This window comes from Phyllopteryx taeniolatus, chromosome 8 (assembly GCF_024500385.1).
Source record: "Phyllopteryx taeniolatus isolate TA_2022b chromosome 8, UOR_Ptae_1.2, whole genome shotgun sequence".
NCBI lineage: Eukaryota > Metazoa > Chordata > Actinopteri > Syngnathiformes > Syngnathidae > Phyllopteryx > Phyllopteryx taeniolatus.
Genome location: NC_084509.1, coordinates 13139031 through 13164834, shown reverse-complemented (window position 1 = coordinate 13164834; position 25804 = coordinate 13139031). Strand labels below are relative to the sequence as shown.

At 42.1% G+C, this 25804-nt stretch overlaps 1 long non-coding RNA gene across 3 annotated transcripts in view; it reads right to left on the bottom strand.

Annotated features, from left to right (window-relative positions):
* Positions 1–1687: 1687 nt before the first annotated feature.
* Positions 1688–25804, bottom strand: part of LOC133482644 (uncharacterized) — a 37917-nt gene continuing 13800 nt past the window's right edge. The window contains exons 4-5 of one of the 3 annotated variants that reach the window (XR_009789860.1): positions 10989–11043; positions 1688–3277 (exon numbers count right to left, since the gene is read on the bottom strand). This is a non-coding gene — a long non-coding RNA (uncharacterized LOC133482644). Of the gene's footprint in view, positions 3278–10988; positions 11044–21441; positions 22407–25804 lie in introns of those variants that run through there. The other 2 variants (XR_009789861.1, XR_009789862.1) reach the window with 2 other exon arrangements.

Here is a 25804-nt window from a genome sequence, read left to right as displayed (position 1 = left end):
AAATTCACCCTCAGTAAAAGGTTAGCAGTGCTTGGCAATCAGCGTTGCCACCTCATAGCTTGCCTTTGTTGTATTTTCATTCGACTCACTGGCTCTTGTGAAAAAGTGTTGCCGTGCCGTTAAACCAGCTTCCAGTTGCTTCAATTTTTCACTGCGTTCGTTCCCAGTTAGCTTGTCGTAATTAGCATGTTCCGTCTGGTAGTGCCTCTTTATATTGAACTCCTTGAACACAGCCAGAGTCTCTTGGCAAATTAGGCAGACGCAGTTGTTTCTAAACTCAGGGAAAAAATATTCAGACTTCCATTTGTCCTGGAAACGTCGGCCCTCGCTATCAACTTTCCTTTTCTTACTTCCAGTTGCCATTTTAGAAATGGGCAAAAAACAGATCATGCGCAAAACGGCCCCACGAGAGTTCAGCCACAAGTTTACTGCCATCCTGTGGTGAAATATAAAATTGCGCGTGTATTTTGGACTGCCAGGCCACATATTATTGGTTTTATGACAGAGGTTTCGGGCCAGTGGAAATATGAACACGGGCTGGATTTGGCCCGGGGGCTGGACTTTGGGCATGTCTGGTTTAGAGTGTTCAACCTACCACACATGTTTTTTGGGGATGTGGGAGGAAACCGGAGTCGCTGGAGAAAACCCAGGCAGGCACGGGAAGAACATGCAAACTCCACACAGGCGTGGCCGGGGATTGAACCACGGTCCTCAGAACTGTGAGGCTGACGCTCTAACCAGTCGGCCACCGTGCCGCTGCAAGACCCCATTGCTGAAAACAAAATTGTGTCAAAGCTCGTTTAATGTTTGCTGAACAACATTTGGACAATCCAGTTAAATATTGGGGGAATATAGTCTGGTCTGATGAGAGCGAAGTTGAACTGTTTGGATGTGATAATGCACACCACATTTGGAGGAGAAATGGCCCTGCACATCACCCTAAAGACACCATACCAACAGTGAAGTTCGGAGGAGAGAACATGATGGTGTGGGGCTGATTTTCAGAAAATGGTACTGGTAAATTTCACATTATTGAAGGAAAGATGAATGGGCAAATGTACCGAGACATTCTTGACAAAAATCTGCTGCCATCTATGAGGATGATGAAATGAGGGTGGACATTTCAGCAGGATAATGATCCAAAAACATACTGCCAAGGAAACTCTCAATCGGTTTAAAAAAATAAATAAAACAATAAAGGTCCTAGAATGGCCCAGCCAATCACCTGACTTGAATCCAATCGAAAATCTATGGAAATAACTGAAAAAGAAGCCCACGGAATCTTCAAGATTTGAAGACTGCTTGTGTGGCGGAATGGGCCAAAATCACACCAAAACAATGCATGCGACTACTTTCTCCATACAGGAGGCTTCTTGAAGCTGTCATTGCAAACAAAGGCTTTCATACAATACTAGTATATATATATATATATATATATATCAAATAAATACCAGTTAGCGTGTTCAATACTTTTTCCCTGTGTCATTTCACATTATTACACAGAACTTAATTTCTGATCTTATTTGTTCTACTTTCTTTGTATGTATGGATTACTTGGGTTGTTCCCAACATCTGTTAAATGTTTTTGTGTCAATAGCACAAAAAAATCTTTGGAAATATATTTAATGAGAAAAATTGTGACTTATTTTAGCCGCTGTATTTAAACAAATCATGACCAACCCTGTAATTGATGCCTTACCCCTAATAGACACAAGGTAACATCTGCAGTTGAGTAAATACATGGGTCTACATAAGGCATAATATTGTCGGTGTACTTTTGCCTCTGGCATGTATCTGGATAAATATTAGAATCCCCTAAAAGTATGATGCAGTGCAGTTCTCCACCACTGAAATTACAACCACAATAATAAACATTGTTACATTAATACCTCTCTAACAGTGCCAATAAAGTATTGTCTTCAAAAAGACAATTCCTGACACAGTTCGTTTTAGATTGTTCAAGTGTCCCTAATAAAGTGTCCATTACATGGAAACGAGCATAGATATTTTTCCTATGTAGAAACAGTTGTTGTCATCAGATTAGAGTCACTTTAAGAAGCTCCCTAAACAACCGGCTCATCTCATCGTGTTGCACATGTGCGCCCGTGCACACACACACACGCACACGCACGCACACGCACACACACACAATCTCTTTCCCACTCACGCCTACAAAACACCCATCCAGCTCGCATCAATCATGGATCCCAGACCATAACCCTCCAAGCAGAGTGCTGCTTTGAGTCATTCTAAAACCATGATGGATGACAACTTCCCAAAGCAATCCCTCTTGTGCACGCCAGCATCATTTAACTAACAGCGTCTACCTGCCCTGGCCAATAGCACCCCCACCATGCCGCCATTTCTCTGCCCAGACCCCGCCTTTAAATCAAAAACACAACAGAACCTCCAAAGTCGACCTTCCGGTCATAGTCTAAATGACAAGTTAACCACTGTATAAAAAAAGAAAAATAAATAAAGCAAAACTACTCACCCTTTTGAAGACATCTGATGGACAAGGTGGAAGTAAGGTGTTTGCAGCGCGATAGGGTCACCTTGGGGGGTTTTATAGGTATTGCTTTGCATCTGACAAATCTTTAGGTTTGCAGTTGGTTCTTTGGTATTGCAAAAACTGATGGATAGCGAACGCTACAAGATTTTTGTAATCGATTATAATGTTATGAAAGTCAAACTGAAGTCGATTAACTGATGAGGTCATAGCACTACAGACCACTTTCACGTAAAGGCATATTTCAACAGATTTGCATATAACCAAATTATAACAAATGATTAAAAATGGGAGCCATGCGCATGTTTCTTTTCAACAAGCCGTCAGTCTCATCTTGTGTTCAATAGTGTTACAGTTTGTGACTGATGGGACCCCAAAGCAGTAACAGAGTGTAAGGACGATCCAACAGTATTTCCAAAAACTAAAGGAAAAAAAAAACTAACTGAAAACTACTGTGCAAGGCAAAAAGCAAACAAAAGCAACACAACAAAAAGCAAAGACTAGAAAAATGTGGCTTACAAGGGAGCAAAGAGAATCACCAGGAAGACGCTAAAACTAAAGGCACAGGTGCAACAACAAAGAAAACCCCCACAGAGAGACGTACAAAATAATTCTGGAGCGAGACAGGATGCAGATGGCAAACAAATCCAAACAAAGAAACTAGAGGTACAACGTCATCTTCCAGGTGTGCAGACTGGGAGCTCTTTGCCAATTGCTCCTAGGCTCCTTGGTGCCTCCTTGCTCACTCCACCCTGCTTACTACGCCCCCTAAGGGAAACAAGAAGAAACACAGGTAAGAGCAGGGCTGACAGTAAGAAACAAAACAAATCAGACAGAACATAATAGCAAAGTGTCTCGTAAGACGGAACGTCGTAGGCAGGCTCTCTTGTTCACTGGTTCTATTTCACTTGTGCTTTTATATGGGGATAGACTTCTGAGACTCCCGGTCTCATTTTCGGTCAAATATTTCCACACACTTATAGCGTAGTACAGCCGTATGCCATACTGCGACAAGTGTTATGACACAGTGTCATAATGCATCAAGTTGTTGTGCGCACATTACTGGATAACATTTTTATGACCACGATGGCCAAAGCAAATAGCCAAAGCTAGCAAGGCTGTCTTCCAAAACCAGCTTTTTTTTTTCATGAACTCAAACCTGCGCAGACGTATACAGATCAGGTCATCTTGTTGGCCGGACATCTCGCCACTACACAGCGCATCGCAGTAAGGTGACAGCAGCAGACGGGCAAATCCAATGTCCTCTGTAAATTGGCCCATTTGAAGACGAGATGTCAAAACCATAGGATTTGTGATTAGTTGACAGTGTGAGTGTGAAGCCGCTGGGATGGGAATCAGCACCTCCAAATCTGAGGCCATGGTCCTCAGTCGGAAAAGGGTGGCGTGCCCTCTCCGGGTCGGGGATGAGATCCTGTCCCAAGTGGAGGAGTTCAAGTATCTTGGAATCTTGTTCAAGACTGAGGGAAGAATGGAACGGGAGATCGACAGGCGGATCGGTGCAGCATCTGCAGTGATGCAGACTTTGTATCGGTCCGTTGTGGTGAAGAAGGCGCAAAGCCGAAAGGCGAAGCTCTCAATTTACCGGTCGATCTATGTTCTTACCCTCACCTATGGTCACGAGCTGTGGGTCGTGACCGAAAGAACAAGATCCCCGATACAAGCGGCCGAAAAGAGTTGGCTTTTGGCACCTCCCTTTCTTCATGTGTTCAATACTTTTTCCCTGTGTCATTTCACATTACACACAACTTCATTTCTGATCTTATTTGTTCTACTTTCTTTGTATGTATGGATTACTTGGGTCTTTCCCAACATCTGGTGAACACCTTTGGAAATATATTTAGTGAGAAAAATGGTGACTTGTTAAATACTTATTTCAGCCGCTGTATATCTAACACGATATAGTATGACTGCCAGGCAAACAGCTGGTAGTTATGAGCTTACATATTTTTTATCGAAACATAAAAATAATGTAAACAACAAAACAGCATGAAACATTTCAAATTCAAACTTTTTATTTTTGTTCATTAAAAAACACTGCACAAAAATTTAAATATGTAAGGGCACAATAAAATAACTTGAAACACTGTAAATGTATTCTTACTTTTATTTTTCTGCTACAGCAGAGAGGTGCACCAAGTTCCCAAATGCCACATACTGTATTAGGTACAGGACGTGTAGCTGCCTTTTGTTTAGAAATAGTCACTGACAACAGAAAACTTATTTCCATTGTGCATTTCACACACAAGGTAACTCAATGTGATTTACATCGTTAAAAGCATTAAAAAAAGAGAAAGAGAGGGAGAGAAAAATATATTTTCAAAAGCTTTTTCTAATTAGTTTATACCAAAAGTCGATTACACTTTGGAGCAGAAATGGGTCAAGCATCATCACGGAGACATCGCCGTGAAGTAGCAGATATTTCCTCAGTCTTGTTGGTCTCCAGTAGGTCTGGGAGATGTCCCAGAGACCTCGCGGAGACATCTCCTTTGACAGAATTTGTTTCCGTGATGTCTTCGAGATCTTTTGGAGACTTGAAAAAGTTGCCAAAAGGTCTCCAAGGAAATTTAACGTTTGATTTCAGTTCAACTCCTTGGCGACATGGCTAGTCTCCAGGACACCCCACGGAGACGTCTCCGCAACCAGCGGAGACTCAAGTTGCCATTAGCTCACCACCTACTCTCGAGGCCATTGAGTTGGGGTCTAAGCCAGTGGTTTCCAACATTTATGGAGCCAAGGCACATATTTTACAATTGAAAAATCTCATGGCACACCAATAAACAAAAATGTCACAAAAAGTGGATACATTAATTACTGTATGAACTTCCTCCCATCGAATAGAAGAGCATTTATTTGTTCTGTCTGTCACAATGCCTCACTGGCATAAATAGTTGACCAAAGATACATTAATTCTTGTAAATAAATAATTTTTCAAGCAATTATGTAAAATTTTATAATTTATAATTTCCCAAGGGCGCTCACGGCACACTGGTTGAGAATCACTGGTCGAAGCGACATGCCTACGTGGCGGCCACAAGTTCACAGCTCAGCATAGTAGGCTAGTCGGGGCAAAGTGTCAGCATGTGTCGTAGCTGCCTTTTGTTCATATCCACGACAGCGATAGACCAACAAGTGAGAAAAGCATCCATGCCACCTCCTGGTAGGCCAGAAAGCTGCCACTTCCAAATTTGGGCAAGCTTGCATCGGATGTACTTCATCGTAGTGAATTATCCTTTTCAAGGAATTTAGACATAAATACAAAGAAAAGGAACAGACTTCGTTGTGAAAATGAGTGGCATTTTTCAAGGTGAAAGGCAACAGCTACATTCATTTTGGTTTACAGTACATTTTCATTGAATTAAATGTTTTAGTTTTTTTGTGTGCAATTTATGGTTTGTTGGTTTTGTTCTCCTGTGATTGGCTGTACCCCACCTCCTGCACGATGATAGCTGGGATAGGCTCCTGCACTCCCGCGACCCTTGTGAGGATAAGCGGCTCAGAAAATGGATGGATGGGTGGATGGATGGTTTTGTTCTTTGAACAGTGATTTTGAGCACAACTGATGCATGGTTCATTTTGTGCATGAATAAAATAGATACCGTAATTTCTCGTGTATAATGCGCATTGTTTTCCCCAAAAAATTGTCAAGTCAATAGTGCGCATTATACATAGGTATAGGGGGAAATGAAAAAGCTTTCACATTTTATAGATGTATGCCGCTATCTAGTGGTTATGAAAAAGCTGTATACTTTAATTCCAATGTCACTGCCACCTAGAGGTTATGAGAAATGTGTACATTTTCATTCTAATATGCCATCAACTAGAGGTTATGAAAAAGGTGTAGCCTACACTTTCATTCCAATAGGGCAGGGGTACGTATGACTGCATATACTGTATGTACAGTTGTGCTCATAAGTTTACATACCCTGGGAGAATTCATGATATATTGTTTTTGTTTTTTTTAAATATGCCTGAACAACAACCATCATTCATTTCTTTATGGTTATGTTTTCTTTAATGATAATGCTTTTCTGAATGCTTGACAGTTTGATTTGAATCCCATTAAAATAAAATTAAACGTGTTTCGCCTCACCCTTCATTTTTTCTTAAAAGAATTGTATCCATCTTACAAATTCTGCCTGGTTAATCAAATATATGAGCACAACTGTTTTTCTCATTTACTAAATAAAAGTAAGGCTGTGAATTTCAAAATAAGAGCAAGTAAATAAAACAGTATTACATGTTCAAATAAAGTACTTAAATTCAGAATAATTCTTTGACAAAATACTTCATGTTTTTATCATATGGGTAAAAGGAAAATCATGCATTGTAAAAATGCATGATACATAGGTAGAAATGTTTTCCAGAATTTTGAGGTCAACTTTGGGGGTGCGCATTATACATGAGAAATTACGGTACCTGTTTTGATTTGGAAATGTACCATATTTTACTTTCCAATTACGATGGGTTCCGTGAATGAGAGTATGAAACTTTTCTGGCCTCACACAAGTCCAATTTTTGTTTGACTTTTAAAGAAAAAAGATTGAATTGTCTTTTGAGGGGTTTCCACAGTTAAAAAAATAAATAAATAAATAAATAAAATCTTAGTTCAGAGGCATTAGTAGGCTGTCACTGAGGAATGATCTTGGCCCAGAACGTTATCTCCCCCCTTGCCTTCTCTCGATCATGAGTGGTAAAGACACATTTGTGAGGAGGTTAAACTGACCTCCGACTCACTCTTTAGAGTGGGCTTACCCGGGAGTGGGAGATGACAAAACATTTAGCCCAATCTCACTTGCAGCTCTCTGACAGGCAGAAACAAAAGCAGCCTCGGAGGAATCCAGAATCACTGAATGAATGTCAATTAATTTCACAGGACCGACTTGAATTGATTAGAATATAAAACAATCTTTCTTGAACGCAGAGGGGAATTGACGTGCGAGACCTTCAAACAGAGAGAATGCGCAGGAATGACAAAATGAAAGAAAGATGAGTGATTTCTCGGCGCGTGTGTGCGTAGTTGTCAGGGTGTGTGTAAAGTAATTAACATGATAGGCTCCCTCTCAGCCTGATAGCCCGTTCCCTGCAGCGAGGTCGTTCAGCAGACATTAACAGACACCTGAGCCGCCTCTCAGACAACAAACACGCGATGCATCTCTAATGCAAACACGCGCAAACATGTTCCGCCCACATTTCCCCGGCAACCGACACCTGCTGCAAACGCGAGGCAATCAGCCGACATGACGCCGTTCGTGTTTAGCTCGTCAGCCGCACATATGGCCAAGCAAAAGGCTCACTGCTTGCTTCAGATAACACCACACTAACACTCACATGGATCAAATCAAACATATATGAATGAAATATTGATACATAAAACTGCATAGTTGTGATTCAAAAGTAATGAATAATCTATTTTATATACAAGAAAACTCCAGGCCTGAGGAAAAACAATTAATCAAAAACAGAAGGCGTGACTTACGACTAGGGGAGGGCGATATATATCGCCTTCGATACAATCGTGAACATTGCTTTAACGATGTGCAATGTTACATTATCGAGTATTCATACTGTCTCAAAAAGAAAATAACCAAACGCGTGCATAGACAGCATAGGAGGAAAAGCGAAATGAGGAAGCGCAAAGTCCTCATTCGTCGAATCAGCGGACATGATTTAGTCATGTGACTCTGTGGCAAGCGAAACACTCTCGCTCTCATAGGGGCTGACTCCGAGCAACCTTCTCAGCAGTTTAGCAGCTTAACAATTGGGTGAATGGTCGCTATGGACCTCAATGGAATACATGTATAGCTTTTTGTTGGCCAACAGGTAAATGAAGCAGGTCATTTACCTGCCAAACGCGGCCAGTTTAAAAGTGAAACGAAGAGAATAGCGAATGGACGGTACTGTTTTGATTGTATATTAACTGGAGCATATATTCATTTTTCTTTTTTTTTTTAATTGTAAAAAACAGTTTTACAAAGAAAACTGTGCTGTAAAATTCATCCCCACGGCTGGTGAGGCTAATGGAAGAGCTCTCTAGCATAGTCCTACGGCTAGACCGTAAGTAAATATCTCACTATCCCGTCATCGATCACCCACTGCTTTACTTATTTAAACACAGCTGCTAAACTTGTCACCGGGAATTAAAAAAAGAAAATAAAAAAGAAAAGATTTTGCAGTCATGCATGATGTTACAATCGTCATCGTCATAGGTAACTAGTAACTGAATCGGAATATGTTTCTAAAGTAACCCTCCCAACCCCGGGTATGAGGAATACGTCCTGTAAAATTTTGCGATTCCACAAGCACGACTACCGCTAAAGTAAATCTGCACAACACACTCAGAAAACCGTCACAGTCATTTATCAAACACGTACCATATGACAAAGCAAGTAAATGTTGGCAAGACATAAAGAACACCCTCAACTACATTTCATTCTGCAGTGTTCTAGCCACATTTGTACGCCAGTGTGTGCTGTAGTGACAAACAAAAAGCGATTTAGGTTACAATATTTTATTAGGGTTAGGTTTACATCTTGATGTCATCTTAATTGTTTTTGTTTTCTTTTGTTACAAAGGTTTAACTAAAATACTATTACGCAAACTTTATTTGGCATATTCTCCTGTATACAGCCTGGACATAACGAAGTTATCAATGGTTCAATATTGCCATACAATATTCTTGTGCAATATTTTGCTTTGATGTATGAAGCACTTTACAAAATAAACTAGAGCTGTTGTTCTGAAATGCCCTCTATCAATAAATCTCCTGGGAAGTAAGTAAAGATTTACCCTGTTTTTTTAGGATATCGTCAAGTTAAATAAATAAATATCTAGATTTATTTTTTTTTTCCCCATATCGCCCACTCCGACTTGTGTCAATCATTTGTTGCACACCCACAGGAAGATTTTGTAGTGTCGTGGGCACACCCCCTGCGGCCTCAGGCTGACCTCTTACCTTGTTACCCTCAGAAAAGCACCTTATTTGTTGGGTTAGAAGTTATATTCTTTCTGAGGCCGCGGGAGTGTGGCATTGATGAGTGTGCTCGCGGCTATGCGACAAATGATCGACACCTCGTAAGTCGCGCTTTGTCTCTCATTGGTTGTTTTTCCTCAGGCACAATGGTTTCATGTGTATCAAATTAGAGGCATGAGGTGGGGCCAGAGATGGCTGATTTTTTCACAGATCATATTTGTCATGTACTCCTGTCAAGTTATGACTGTTTTTAACAAATTCGACAGAAATTTATATTTATATCATACTGTATATTATAATGTATATTAATGCGGAACCGTGGTTAGAGCATCTGCCTCACAGTTCTGAGGAACGGGGTTCAATCCCCGGCCCTGCCTGTGTGCATATTCTGCATATTGCATATTCTCCCCGTGCCTGCGTGGGTTTTCTCCGGGCACTCCGGTTTACTCCCACATCCCAAAAACATGCATGCAGGGTTAATTGACAACTCTAAATTGCCTGTAGGTGTGAATGTGAGTATGAATGGTTGTTTGTTTGCGTGCCCTGCGATTGGCTGGCAACCAGTTCAGGGTGTACCCTGCCTCCTGCCCGATGATTGCTGGGATAGGCTCCAGCACGCCCGCGACCCTAGTGAGGAGAAGCGGCTCAGAAAATGGATGGATGGATTATATATTAATGTAAATTATGATTTATAGTTTTAATAGATTTTTTGTAAATTACAAACTCCCCTTTAATCAAAACTGGACAACATCTTTAATAATAAATAAGTGCAAGGAACATAGCCAGTTAATTATGATAACTTGCAACATGTAAAAATAAATATGACACAAAATAATCCATAGAGTGAACCAAAGGTCCATGGCAGACTTGTCACATGGGTACATGCAATGTATGTGTCATATAATTATTGCAATGGCTCCTCTTACCCATTCTTCATGATAACCGCCACCTTATACAATCAAAATAAACACAATGGCTAGAAAGATGTGACAGTCAAAACAGTCCATGGCGCACTCATTTACGCACAGCCACGTACGCATCCAATAATGAAAACAATTGCTCCTCCTGCCAGTTCCTCATGATAAATATCACCTTGTACAATAGAAAGAACCAGATAATCCACAGTCAAAAATCTCCACGCACGCAGGGGCAGATGCGTGGATAACGTAGACGCGTCACACAATTACTGAAAAAAAAATGTAACTCGGTGTAATATAAAATTCTTTATCCTTCGCGAAGAATGACGAATACCTGAACGAGTTCAATGAATTTGTTCATACTTGGGCGAACATGAACTGACCGAAGAGTATTTGTGCCTGAAGAATGTTTTTGTGAACGCGCTCATTCCGGCGTCTGTAACCGTTTTTTGGACGGCAGTTCATTTTCATTCCATACAGTGCAAGATTTCCTCTAAGCGGCACAGCATTACAGGCTTTACAGTAATGACAAAACATACAGTACATACCAATTATATGCGACACCACTCACCTTACTTAGCCAATAAAGTCTGCATCTCAGGCAGTAATCACTGTCTGCATGTAGACTAAAAGACACGGGGAAAAAAAGGGAGGGAGAGAAATGAGAACGTCAGAAAATGACCGATAAAGGAAGCGAACATTCGGGACAAATGGCACTCTCCCATATAATTAAATAAAACAGAACAGCCAGAGTAATTTTTTATATACTTCCCTGTGGGAAACTCCCACTGGGAGAACTTAACTTCAAATTGTATATGCGAAACATCAGTATGAGACAAAACATAGAGGTTTTGAACAAACATTAAAACTGTTCAATTATTAAGTTTGTTAAACTAAAATATGTACAATTGTTTGGGACTGTTGCGTCGAGATGGAAAACAGAAAAGGATCAATTTACACTTTTTTCTTTTATTTTTCTGAAATTAAGCACTTGATTGAACACATACAATTACCCTGGCAGCATTTGTAAGATGTCTACCATTTAAAAATGAAACATCGAAATTTGTAATGGGATTCACAAACTACAAGGCATTTCAGAAAAGCACAATCATTACAAAAAGCATTAACATAAATAAAGTAATGAGATAATCCTTGTTCACTCATCAGTCTATTTATTTTTATGTTTTTTAATGCCAATATTTACCAAATTCTACCAAGGTATGTAAACCTATCAGCACACCTGTACATATCAGCAGTCATATAACAAATGCCAAAAGGCAAAGAAGACAGAGAAAAGGTCATCTTTCTCCTGCATCCTTTTTGGAGGGGACTGTATGACATTTGTTTACATGGCATCAAAAAGAAATATTTCAAAATTGTCAAAATTCACTATTTGTATTTCTACTTCTTAATCGATATCAGAGCATTAAAATCAATATCGAATCGAATCGTGAGGTTATTAATAATGACCAGCCCTATACAAGACCCCACTGTATTTTAATTCTGTCCACCAATGTTCAACAAACAACTACTATTGGGGTTGCATCCTCATTATAGAAAATGTGCAATACAAAGCAGAAATAGAAAAGACAGCTAACTCTTAGTTACAAACCAATAAACCACAGCAGAAGTGGTCAACACCATCTATATAAAAATAACAATTTAGAAATTTTTTAAATCTGATTTTGATCTTGCAAATGGAACAGTATGCAAACATAAAGTCCTGAAAAATACAACTGTCTTGCTGGCAGTAATGATACATCCCACATGAGCACTGGCAGCCCGCAGAATGCTGATAATAACATTCTTTTTTTCCCCCCCACCACTACCTTTTGTTTCCTTCCACTCCATCCTCCAAAAGCCTGAGACCTTCACTCCTCTAATCCCAGAGTCGTGGCTTGGCCCAGACCCCAAACTCCCCCCTCAGAAACACACAACCCCTAATTTGCTGAAGGATTAGAGTGGGGGCACCAGGGTAAAAGTGAGACCGGTGCCACAGACCCCAAAAGAGAAGAAACGCAAACACGCTGGGGACCTCAGGGCCGGCTGGGGATACACATGCACGCAGACGCACACACACTCACATTGTGTGAACCCAGCACACATGACACAGACTGAGGGCTAAATAGCATTATGTATTCAAACCTTGTATGTGCACGCACTAACCTCTTCTCCAGACACGTCCTGAAACACAGACGGAGACGGGCACAAATAAACACTGACCTTAAGGCTGTGACAAATACATATTAGTGCAATTTAAAAGTATAACAACACTCAGTAGCATACAGACCTCCACCAAGGTTGAACAGGTAACAAAAAATGAAAAAATACTTTATTGGTTTGTTTGTCTGTCCAAATGCTAGCAGGTCACTTTGTGGTTCACAGATGACGATATAAGATGTCTGGACTGTATCTGGGGTGTGGGGAGCGGATCCGTTGGCAAAAAGATAAAATACATTTCTCTAACACTAGTAAATAAAAAAATAAAAAATAAATAATAATAATATAATAATAATGGCCGGTGTGGTAACAGACAACGTGAGCAGGTACCCTTATTAAATACAGAATGAGCTGGTGACTTACAGTAAATATCTGTGGACCTCAGTATCTGTCTGCCTGTGCCCTGATCAAATTGATAATTGATAAAAATAAATGGACCTAAGTTTCCCTTGCCTGGAAGCAGGTCACCGGGGCCCCCCTCTGAAGCCAGGCCTGGAGGTGGGGCTCGAAGGCGAGCGCCTGCGGGCCAGGCCTACACCCATGGGACCCAGCAGGGCACAGCCCGAAGAGGTAAAGTGGCTCACCTGTGAGAGGGGCCAAGGGGGTCAGGTGCGTAGTGAGCTGGGTGGCCGCCGAAGGCGGGGACCTTGGCGGTCCGATCCCCGGCTCCAGTTGGTGGCTGTAATACGTGAAATGTCACCTCTCTGGCAAGGAAGGAGCCCGAGCTGGCGGGCGAGGTTGAGAAGTTCGAACTAGATATAGTCGGACTCACCTCCACACACAGCTTGGACTCCGGTATCAATCTTCTTAAGAGGGGTTGGACTCTTTTCCACTTAGGAGTCGCCCACAGTGAGTGGCACAGAGCAGGTGTGGGCATACTGATTGTCCCCGACTCTGTGCCTGTACATTGGGATTTACCCCAGTGGACGAGAGGGTAGCCTCCCTCCGCCTTCGGGTGGGGGGGAAGGGTCCTGACTTTTGTTGGTCCTTAAGGAGAAAACAGCAGTTGAGAATAACCACCATTTTGAAGTCCTTGGAGGGAGTGCTGGAGAGTGCTCCCGCTGGGAACTCCCTCATTCTGCTGGGGGTGGGTGCTCGGTCAAAACTGTGTATAGTGGGGATGCTGCGTTCTGACCTCAACTCAGGACATTGGGAGTTGGTGCGCTGAATACTCGTAAGACCTCCTAAATTCCACCAGCACGCCTTCCCATGAGGAAGCAGAGTCTGGGGACTCTGAGGTGGGCTCTTCTATCTCTGGGGTTGAGGTCACTGAGATGGTTAAAAAGCGCCTCAGTGGCAGTGCCCAATGGGGGGGATGAGATCCACCCTGAGTTCCTAAAGGCTCTGGATGTTGTGGGGCTGTCCTGGCTGACATGCCTCTGCAACATCACGTGGACATCGGGGACAGTACCTCTGGATTGGCAGACCAGGGTGGTGGGCCCCCTTTTTAAGAAGGGGGACCACAGTGTGTGTTCCAATTATAGGGGGATCACACTCCTCAGCCTCCCTGGTAAGGTCTATTCAGGGATCCTGGAGAGGAGGGTCCTTCAGGATGTCGAATCTCAGATTCAGGAGGAGCAGTGTGGTTTTTGCCCTGGCTGTGAAACAGTGGACCAGCTCTACCCCCTCAGCAGCGTCCTCAATGGTGCATGGGAGTTCGCCCAACCTGTCTACATGTGTTTTGTGGACTTAGAGAAGGAGTTAGAGAAGCCCCTCAGGGAGTCCTGTAGGGGGTGATCCAGGAGTATGGGGTACCGGACTCCCTGTTTGGTCCCTGTACAACTGGTGCGAGAGTTTGGTTCGCATTGCCGGCAATAAGTTGGATTTGTTTCCAGTGAGAGTTGGGCTCTACCAAGGCTGCTGGCTTTCGTGACCGAAAGAACAAGATCGCGGATACAAGCGGCTGAAATTTGTTTCCTCCGCAGGGTGTCTGGGCTCTCCCTTAATGATAGCTCAGTCATCTGGAGGGGCTCAGAGTTGAGCCGCTGCTCCTCCGCATTCCGACATGCTAACACCAAAGCCATGAAAAAGGTGACCAAAAAAAAATTATTGTAGGGGGGGGTCTTGAGGGGATCCCCCGGCCCCCGCAGAGATTTTTTTTTTATTTTAACATAAATTAAGCAATCTGGAAGACTGAAGAGTACAATAAGGCAACAAAAAAAATAAAGATTCTTCACACAGAAAAACGTATTTACACCGCTCAAGTACATGTTGATGTATAAATTTAAGATTAAAATTAAATTTGCCTCATTTCTTTGCTTTTTTGTTCTGGCCTCCAACTTGACTCAGGTCCATCTCCACCTGCACCTGTTACCTGCTTAAACCTGTGCCACATGAATAGCATCCTCCTCTTTAAGCACTCTCATTCTGGAAAATAATTGACTAAAATCATTGTTTGTTTCACCTCATTTTTCACTATTACCAACTTCAAAGGCTAATCCCAAATGCATCCTCAAGGTAAATATTAAGTCCAATATTTTTCAGTTTTTATTGGCCATTTCTGAATTTGAAGTTAGTTCATTCTGTGTTGTGACAAAATCCCTAACATTGCTCAGTCGCTTAACACATTTAACATTAACATCCGTAAACTAATTAGATCATTGTAGCATGTACTAGCGGATCAGCTCTTGTCGCCGATGTTACGTGTGCTTCTTGGTTCCGCTGGGACCACAACCAGGGCCACGACCCGCAGCACTTCAACGCGAAAATACAAAAGACCAGTGCAACAATGATGAGCAAAAATGTTGCTTAAACCTAAGAGTAACAATAGAGGATGTCCACTCCAGAGGTAGGTAAAGTAGCCAAATATTGCACTCAAGTATGAGTACAGTTACTTGAAATTAATGTGACTCAAGTAAAAGTGTAAAAAGTACACAGTGAAACAATTACTCAAGTACTGAGTAAATAATGAGTAACTTCTGATTTTTTTAAACACAGCATGAACATCAATTTTTTAAAAATTACAAAATAAAACGTGAATGTGGAAATTCTGATGTTGCTGTGTGTGTGCGTGTATACTACAAAAACACCTGTAATTTACTACACGGTGTTTTCTAAAGTTATAAGGGAGCTGAAATATCCACGTTTGGGCAGACAGTGCCAGACAAATAATACAGTACATGAAAGATGTTGTTTTTGTTCGTCTAAATGTATAAACAAGAGTAGCTCGCTGTTGCCTTCATGGTAAGAACAATCTTCCCAACATGGCCGCCACGTAGGCATGACAATCAGCCGGGCTGTCTTATCTAGTGTTAATTCCTATGCCTGGGAAGCCCAATAGAAGACATTGTGTGAGTTCATGTGACTTTCTTGTGTCGTTTGATTGGTGAACTAGACTTAAACGTCACTAGCACTTAAACTGGATTGGCACAAACAACCCCCGATGCGGAAGTCGAAGTCATAGTATCGCGCACGAAATAGTTGATAAGCAACAATTGATAAATAAAAGTAGTGAGCGACATTTAGATAGTTGTAACGGAGTAAAAGTACCGTTACTTCTTAACAGCAGAAGCGGCGGAAGTGTTTTTTATGGTCTCGTCAACTCCTGTGACGTGTCCAAAGCAGGTCCTGAGCGCACAAGCAGAACCTAAGGCCAATGTGCTTCCATTTTCGGCCGCCGCGGAGTAATATTCAGAAATTACATCTGTGTGTGGATGGTGGATGCGTGGAATGGATCTGGCTGCCAGCATTCAAGGAGTATGAAACGTCAGCGACGGCAAACCCTTATTTTGAGTTCAAAAGGCGACTGATTTGCATGTATGCGTATTGAGAGGAACCAGATGAGGTGGCTCGCGCATCTGGATGCCTCCTGGACACCTCCCCGGTGAGGTGTTCCGGGCACTTCCCACCGGGAGGAGGCTCCGGGGACAACCCAGGACACGCTGGAGAGACTAGATCTCTCAGCTGGCCTGGGAACGCCTCTGGATCCCCCCCGGAGCTTGGGGCTCAAGTGGCTTGGGAGAGGGAAGTCTGGGCTTCCCTGCTTTAGCTGCTGCCCCCCACGACCCGACCACGGGGAGAACATGCAAACTCCACACAGGCGGGGCTGGGGATTGAACCCCGGTCCTCAGAACTGTGAGGCGGACACTCTAACCAGTCGTCCACCATGCCGCCAATTGAATCAAATAAATCAAAATGATTTTAGAAAATCTTGAAGAAAAATTCAATAATAACAAAAAATATATATTTAAATTGCAACATAACAACTAAACATAAGCATATTCTACGTTTTAATACATTAACTTTAAAAAATTACAAAACCATGAAATATAACCTCATTAAATAATAACTACAAATTATACATTTGAACTGCAAAATAAGTAAAATTCAATTCAGTTATTTTTTTAGTCAGTATATGGTGGAAACAGCATTTGGTTTGTCACATGTGGGGCAATGCATCTTGGGTATAGTTATAGTCGCTGTTCCCGATCTGTACATCTTGACCTCTGAGGGACAGTACGGTGCACACAATGAGATACACACTCACAGTAACAAAGAAAGTCAAAGTCACGATTGAATTTTTTTGTGTTGTTTTTCACAGTTTGAAGAATAGAATGCGCACGGTTGTGTGCTTTTATATTGTGTTTTTATATAGAAGTGGTGGTTTCTAATTTGTATGTGTTAGTGGTAGCATTAAAAGGTGGATTAAGTCAGTTAAGTCCCCACTGAAGGCCCAGATACCAAATGCTCAACCCACCACTGGTACTTATGTAATTTAATATGACTGCTTCTCACATAGGTGGCACGGTGAGCGACTGGTTAGAGCGTTAGCCTCACAGTTCTGAGGGCCTGGGTTCAATCCCCGGCCCCGCCTGTGTGGAGTTTGCATGTTCTCCCCGTGCCTGCGTGGGTTTTCTCCGGGCACTCCGGTTTCCTCCCACATCCCAAAAACATGCATTAATTGGAGACTCTAAATTGCCCGTAGATGTGACTGTGAGTGCGAATGGTTGTTTGTTTGTATGTGCCCTGTGATTGGCTGGCAACCAGTTCAGGGTGTACCCCGCCTCCTGCCCGATGACAGCTGGGATAGGCTCCAGCACGCCCGTGACCCTAGTGAGGATAAGTGGCTCAGAAAATGGATGGATGGATGGATGCTTCTCACATATTTATTTTCTACTTACAACAACATACCCAATACCAAATCATGCAAGTTATGGCTTTATATGAAGACATTCAATTTATATTGAACACAATTGAGGTTAGCATGGTGTGGCCCTTGACAACCATTCCAGTTTTTCCCATGGTCCCTTTGGAAATTCTATTGCCCAACCCTGCTCTAGACTGAATGGACACTGGGGCTGGGAGCAGTGATTTTGTACAAAAGGTGAAAAGGGAAAGTAAATCAAAATCTTTTTGGCGGATTTGCGGTAAAAGCTAATAAAGTTTCATAGAAGTCACTTAAGAAGTTTTTGCGTAATCCTAATGAGCAATCAAAGATAATACATCTCGCCTTAACACTTTCTAACTTGGCATAGTTAAAAAGAAAAAAGAAATAGAGAGGAACAACAAGTTCAGAGGGAGGTTTGATGATCCTGGCGAGTGTAAGGCGTGTGGGAAGCAGGTCGTGGAAAAGAGAGAAAGGGATGTTGAGGCAGAACAATGGGAGGGAGAGTCAGCGAGCACACGAAAGTGATTGTCAAGGAGAGACGGAACATCAGTGTGAAAACTTCTAAAGAAGGCCCTGCTCTGAGTTTTAAATGCTCTCCTCCCTCTACCACTCTTCCTCTCATGCCTTTCATGAATTAAAAGCATGGCTGCTCTGTGGGGAGAAGCATAGTTAATTCTGATCAGATCTCCTCCTCCCCTCTACTGCCGCCGCCTCACTTCCCTGGGCGACGCTTGCCAGCAGTCTGACAGACGGAGATGGGATCTGACAGTAAACAGGCGCGCCAATGCCCGGCTCATGATTGACACGTAGGCAGGTCGGCGGGGGCCCGCCCCCCTCCTAATCCTGCCCTGTCAGCTCTAATTGGGGAGGTGGGGCTCCGTGTCATCAAGGTGACTGATTGACAAGACCCTAGCTTTGCATAGATATGAGGCAAAGGTGGGAAGGTTCACGCATGGCATCACACTGTTAACACTACGAAACTGCTAATAGAGATACGAGCGTGTGCGAGCAGGTGAGAAGACTCATGAACATGTCAAAGTCCATAAATACATCCAGCACAATAAACTGTGAGCAATACTGACATGTGCACAAGGTGCAACATGGATACAGTTTTATACACAGACACACCTACACAAACCATCCCAGGCACGCTGGGATAGAAATGATGATAAAGGAGGAAGAGTTTTCCACAGAGAGCAGTAATATACAAAAGAACAAATAGTTTGTGCGTAAAAGTGAAATGAAGTGTTCACTTCTTGACACAGAGGTGGTAAGAAGTCAGGACCCTACTAAGTAATTAATTAGTCCTATATTTAACCCACAAGCTTATTATGGCCCGTGCACCTTTAACTCATACACGGCCTGTTAGCAAACATACATGATTGCAACTGACTTTTAAGTATGCCAGAGTACTGTATAAGCAAACTGAAGTAGAAATTTTAGCTATTACACAGTTCAGTTATGGGACAAATTTGATAAGTTAGAGAGACAGACAGATAAACAGATCAATACTGTAGACAGGAAGACGAGCAGATATTCAGACAGAGGCAGATTGCCTAGCTAGCTTGACAAAGACGTCCATACCTACACTACATACGGAAGGACGAGATAGCCAGATGACGAGATAGCCACAAAACTAGAGACGAAGATATAAGCTCAGCTTGTTGGATGTCGAGAAGGTTAATTTAATGGAAGGACGAATGGAAGAATGGTCTGACAGATGGAGAGTTAGAACATTAGCTACATCCTAGCTAAACTTTCTAGCTTGCTGGAAGGATGGAAAACTAATAAGGTGTACGGACAGACATATACTGTACAGTAGATGTGCATACATACAGTACATAAGGAAGGATGAATGGATGAACAGCTAGCCAGAGAACTAGACCGCAAGATACTAGCTAATCTTGCTAGCTTCCTGGAGAGATAGCAAACTAATGTGATGGAAGGACAGCTGGATGGAACAACGGTATAAAGACGAACAGACTCATAATAGACTCATAGAGAACTAGCATGCTAGTTACATGCAGTACGTACATACAGAAAGAGTGATGGGTGGACAGTTTGAGAGCTACGACATGATGCAGATACTAGCTAAACTTGCTACCTTGCAAGAGAGATACATTTGTCCAGCAGACAAATGGACTGACAAGTAGACAGAGACAAGACATTAAGACAGATCAAGAACTAGTGTGTGATTCTGTGTTAGAAGACTTAGTTTTGAACTAAATGCTATAAACACACTTATCATGCTCTCGTTTAACAAGACTTTGTACGCTGACAAATTTGGATACGTTAAAGTTCGCGTATTTTGACAAACCAACTTTTTCTGGTATTTGGGATGTAATATTGTCTCTATCGTGCCTCAATAAACAAGTGAAATGTGAATTAAAATCATCCACCCATTCCTGAGTTCCGGACATTTTTTTGCCGAGAGACCTGAAATCAGGTCATTCAAATTCCTCGAGCTTATCTATGTCACTAGCAAAGATCTCCGCCTACTTCTCCGCTTCAAGCCAGCGCTGTAAACATAACAAACAGGAGTGCTCTCACAAGTGGGTCTTTTACACGGAGGGAACCAATCAGAGAAAAGGGGGGGGGGGGGCGTCTTAGCCAAATATGGACAAAGCGAATACACAAGTGGGTCAAACAAAACGTAGCTGTCAGAGGGGCCTTTTCTGGACACTCGTATGACAAAACAAGGTGTTTTTTTAAATAAAATGGACACTTATATGTTAGAGTCCATGTTAGAGAATCACTCTATGGAGGTCTAAGTAGCCAAAATACGGGACATTTAAACAGAAGCACAAGGATTTCTTTTCAGGGTGTTCAGAAACACAAAAATTTCCTTATAAAATCAAACAAAGGAACTTACGAATTACTGTTCACTTTGTGTCATTCATCAATACACATTCAAAAGTGATGACTTCTGAGAGGATTAGTGAAAGGTTTGACATTTTGGTGGCCGTAGAACAGTGATTTCCAACCTTTATGGTGCGAAGGCACATATTTTACAATTGGAAAATCTCACAGCACAAAAACAAACAAAATGTCACAAAAAGTAGATACACAGTGATTGTAATGTACTTCCTGCCATTTAATAGAAGAGCATTTATTTGTTCTGTCTGTCACTATGCCTCACTGGCATAAATAGAGGAACAAAAATAAATTATTTCTTGAAAATGAATAATTTTTTTAGTAGTTAAGTAAAATTTGATAATTTCCCACAGCACACCTGAAGATTGCTCAGGGTTGACTAATCACTGCCCTAGAATCAAAGTCCGGGATACACCAGTGTCAGCATAATTTATCTAATAATGAAAAATGTAAAATAGTTAACCATGAAGACAACAACGCTGCACGTAGCCTTCTATTTAAAAAAGAAAAAAAAAGAAAAAGAAAAACACCCCTGTGGCCACTTTATTAATTAAACCAACGCACCAGGCAGGATGATGGATCCTGCCTTGATGGATGTACTAAATGTTTTATGTTGAGATATTTTATGTGAGTTCACTTCATGGCTGCCGTGTTGCATCATGTTGCACTGACAAGACTTGTGTATGATGCACAAAAATTGATGATTTTCAACTCTTTGACCTCTAAATCCATTGGCAGTTATTTCTTTTAACCCTTTTAGCACCATAATAGATATATTTATTAGTTTCAGAGCTTTTAGGGGCAGTTTGAATGCTTAAAATTGCACGAAGTAGCTATCAGGCCAGGACTAGATACAGGACTCAGATCTTGTGCAGATTTTATTATACACACCGATTACCTCTTAACGAGCCGATGAAATAATCAGCTACAAAAGTACTCTAGTAGTTCAGAAGGAGGACCAGTGTATCTGAGGAGAGGGATCTGTCCTTGCATAAAAAAAATAACAGAAAAACATAAATCGCTCCCTGGGCGGCTCGACTTGACTGACATGGAAGGTGAGGTGGATATGGAGGGAGCGAGGCAGACCGAGTCGGCTGTCGGCGGGACTGATGACTTTAGTAATGGGGAAGGGGCTGACGAACCGCGGTGCTAGTTTCTTGGAGGGAACTTGGAGATGAAGATTCTTAGCCAAGAGCCACACTTCCTGGCCTGGCTGGTAGGCGAGTGTAGGACGCCTCTTGTGGTCCACCGCTTACTTGACCCGGTCCCCTCGACGCACAAGTACCTGCCATGTGGCATGCCCAAATTCGTCGGCACCGGCGGATCGAGGCGTGGGCGGAGGGCACAGAGACTTCAGGCTTTTGGTCACCAAACACAGGGGGCTCACAGCCGTAAACACACTGAATTGTTTTAAAGTTGTATTTCAAACTCAATTCAACTCAACTTTATTTCTGAACAAACTATGCTGTGTACTTTGTGGTGACAGCCGTTTAACTCCTGCGGTTCTTATGAGAACAACATTAAACAAAAGCCAAGACTGTTTTCTGGTGGTCAAATACATTATAATTAGATGTGTACCTAATGGGCTAATGGAGAAGGAAATATATTCATAGTTAAGGGAATAATCCATCCATCCTTTTTCTGATCCGCTTATCCTCACTAGGGTCGCGGGAGTGCTGGAGCCTATCCCAGCTATCTTCGGGCAGGAGGCGGGGTACACCCTGAACTGGTTGCCAGCCAATCGCATGGATGCATGTGTTTCTAAGAGTCTTGCCACACATTTCACTCCTGTAACACAAGGCAGTTTAGTTATGTGGTGTCATAATCTGAACACTAGGGGCCACTACGTAAAAGAAGTTTATGCAGTAGATAAGTTATCAAACAAAACTGTGAAAGGACAGCTAATGTGATACTTCATCACACCATCACGTACTCTTTACTCAATGTGCAATGCTTGAGCTGCTATTACGGGATTGAGCTTCGCAAATATGGAGGCAAGCAGTACGGAGCAAAGCCGCAGACGGGGCTCGAGAAACTAGACAGGGCTCGTGTGGAGTTCATCATCCATTTGCTGAGCCTAATTTGCAGTTGGCGGTAATGTGTATAGTATCACAGTATTTTTGGGAAACAGAGTACGAGCGCAGACAGGGTATCGGCCCTGATACCGATGCAAAGAAAAGACACGATGTAACCCTCTCCAATGACCAATCAAACCATCCATCCATCCATTTTCTGAGCCGCTTCTCCTCACTAGGGTCGCGGGCGTGCTGGAGCCTATCTCAGCTGTCATCGGGCAGGAGGCGGGGTACGCCCTGAACTGGTTGCCAGCCAATCACAGGGCACATACAAACAAACAACCATTTGCACTCACAGTCACACCTACGGGCAATTTAGAATCTCCAATTAATGCATGTTTTTGGGAAAACCCACACAGGCACGGGGAGAACATGCAAATGCCACACAGGTGGGGCCGGGGATTGAACCCAGGTCCACAGAACTGTGAGGCTGACGCTCTAACCAGTCGGCCACCGTGCCGCCCCCCAATCAAACCAAGAATACTGTTTGATTGCGTGTAAATTGATTAGTGATGCCTGGAAAGTGGAACACACAGATGATATTCTGTTGTTTTATGTCCACGCTGCTACGCAGCCATATTGAATATACTTTATGTCACCTGAAATGTACTGTACGTGGAAATAGTGGGTAAAAAAATAAATAAATACATACATTTTAAAAACAAAACAGGTAGAGGCATTAAATTGGAATTGGGCACTTGGACCTGCACTATAAATCCATCTTAAAAGAAGTCTATTGCTGCTTGGTGCACAATGATATGAATTCTGCTTTTCCTGTTTTAAGGATCAGAAAATGATTGTGCATACATACTCTGGCGGACTATAAAACGCACATATGCATGTTCAAGTGTGTGTGCGTGTACATTATGTGTCTGTGTGTGCAGGTGTATGTGCGCTTTGATTGACAGCTGCCACTGACCCATGCCAGTCAGAGTGCCATGCTGTGGGGCGACAGGGTCGATCGCTACGGAGACGCCCTTTGCCCTCATCTGCATCCCGCCTTCATTAGCGGAGCCAGGCAAGGAGAATAACAACCCAATAAATTAATAAAGAGAAAGCGGCAGAGGAGGGAGGGGGGCAGAGGGCTTGGGGTGGTGGTAGCTGACATGAGAGGAGGGGAAGGGAGAGTCAGGTAAAGGGGGGAAAAGAAGGGGAGGCCAGGGAGGACAGAGAAAAAGAGCAGTGAAGTATGGATTGCTGGGAATGAGGAGGTGAAAACAGTGCGGCTGACTTTGTGTGTTCAGTGCAGGTGAAAAATAAGCAAGGGGCGCTTGAAGATGATGTACTGAGGAGCTTTAGCTCAGCGGGCTTGGGTAGATATAAAAAAATAATAACTTGCCAACTCTTAGGCTGATAGAAATGTGTTAAGCTCTATTTGTACATATATTTACTATTCATTTACTTGACCTCAAAAAAATAAAATATTCCATTGAGATCAATTATATTTGGAATATTACATTCCAGAGTCGCGGCACGGTGGGCGACTGGTTAGAGCGTCAGCCTCACAGTTCTGAGGACCAGCGTTCAATCCCCGGCCCCGCCTGTGTGGAGTTTGCATGTTCTCCCCGTGCCTGCGTGGGTTTTCTCCGGGCACTCCGGTTTCCTCCCACATCCCAAAAACATGCATGAATTGGAGACTCTAAATTGCCCGTAGGTGTGAATGTGAGTGCAAATGGTTGTTTGTTTGTATGTGCCCTGCGATTGGCTGGCAACCAGTTCAGGGTGTACCCCGCCTCCTGCCTGATGATAGCTGGGATAGGCTCCAGCACGCCCGCGACCCTTGTGAGGAGAAGCGGCTCAGAAAATGGATGGATGGATGGACATTCCAGAGTCCAAACTGTCATCATCATAAATATGAACTATACACAGGTATAAAATGAATTTTGATGAAATTATTTCTTTGTAAAAAATATGTAATCTTCATACCGTCTTATCTCTAACTGTACAGGCAATGTTTTCAGTAACATTTTAATACCAACGTGACAAGATTGACATCTGTCAGAATGGAAAGTTTGTTTGGAATGACCACCTTAACCTGAGTACAATGCACCAAGAATTTTGAAAACCAGATGGTGAGTTCCTGAGAAATGTAGATTTTTTTCCAAGCTATTTGTGAAACACTTTTGTATGACATTTATTGCCTATCAAAAATCCGATCAAAAAACACCGTCGAATTTGAGTAAAACAATACAACTTAATTATTTCTATCAAGCTATACAAAAATTCAAGTGTAATTGGTCATGCTGAATTCGATTTTGAACTTGTCTCTTATGACGATGCTCATTTAAAGGCCTAATTAGCATAAATTGACAAAATTAAATTTTTTAAAAGGGATGGTCTTTTTTTTTTTTTTTTTTAAAAGGAAAATACCGAAACTAAGCTTTCCAAAGGTGGACATAATATATTAACCCATAGTGTACTTTTAAAAATAGAACATTTGGAAATGTCAGCATTGGTTGCCATGGTAACAAGAGTTTTGTAATAAAATTATGTGATTTCACCAGTCACGCTATTTCTCAGGAACTACAGTATGGATTTGGCTTAAACTTGCTGTGCACCTAGTTAGAAAGCTATTGTTTGCAACTATGAAGTTTGGTGCTACACAGTTAATTCTACTTGATACTGTGTAAGCCTGAAGTTTAGACCCCACACAAAGCTAGTCTTTTGTAACCTTGATAACAATATCTTGGGAAATAGTCATTTTAAATGGTCGGAAATTCTTATTTGCATTATAGAAAGTATCATGCAAAAGCTTTGAATATTTAAAGCTGTTATCTTGAGTAGATAGTGTAGAATATACAGAAGATTATACAACCGCAATTCCAATGAATTTGGGACGTTGTGTTAAAAATGACCCTGTGCCAGCTTTTTTGGAACGTGTTGCAGCCATAAAATTCTAAGGTAATGATTATTTGCTAAAAACAATCGAGTTTATCTGTTTGAAAATTAAATATCTTGTCTTCGTAGTGTATTCAATTAAATATTGGTTGAACATGATTTGCAAATCATTGTATTCTGTTTTTATTTATGTTTAACACAACGTCCCAACTTCATTGGAATTGGGGTTGTATAAAGGTTAGTCAATAGATATGCCAAGGGCTTCCGTTCTCT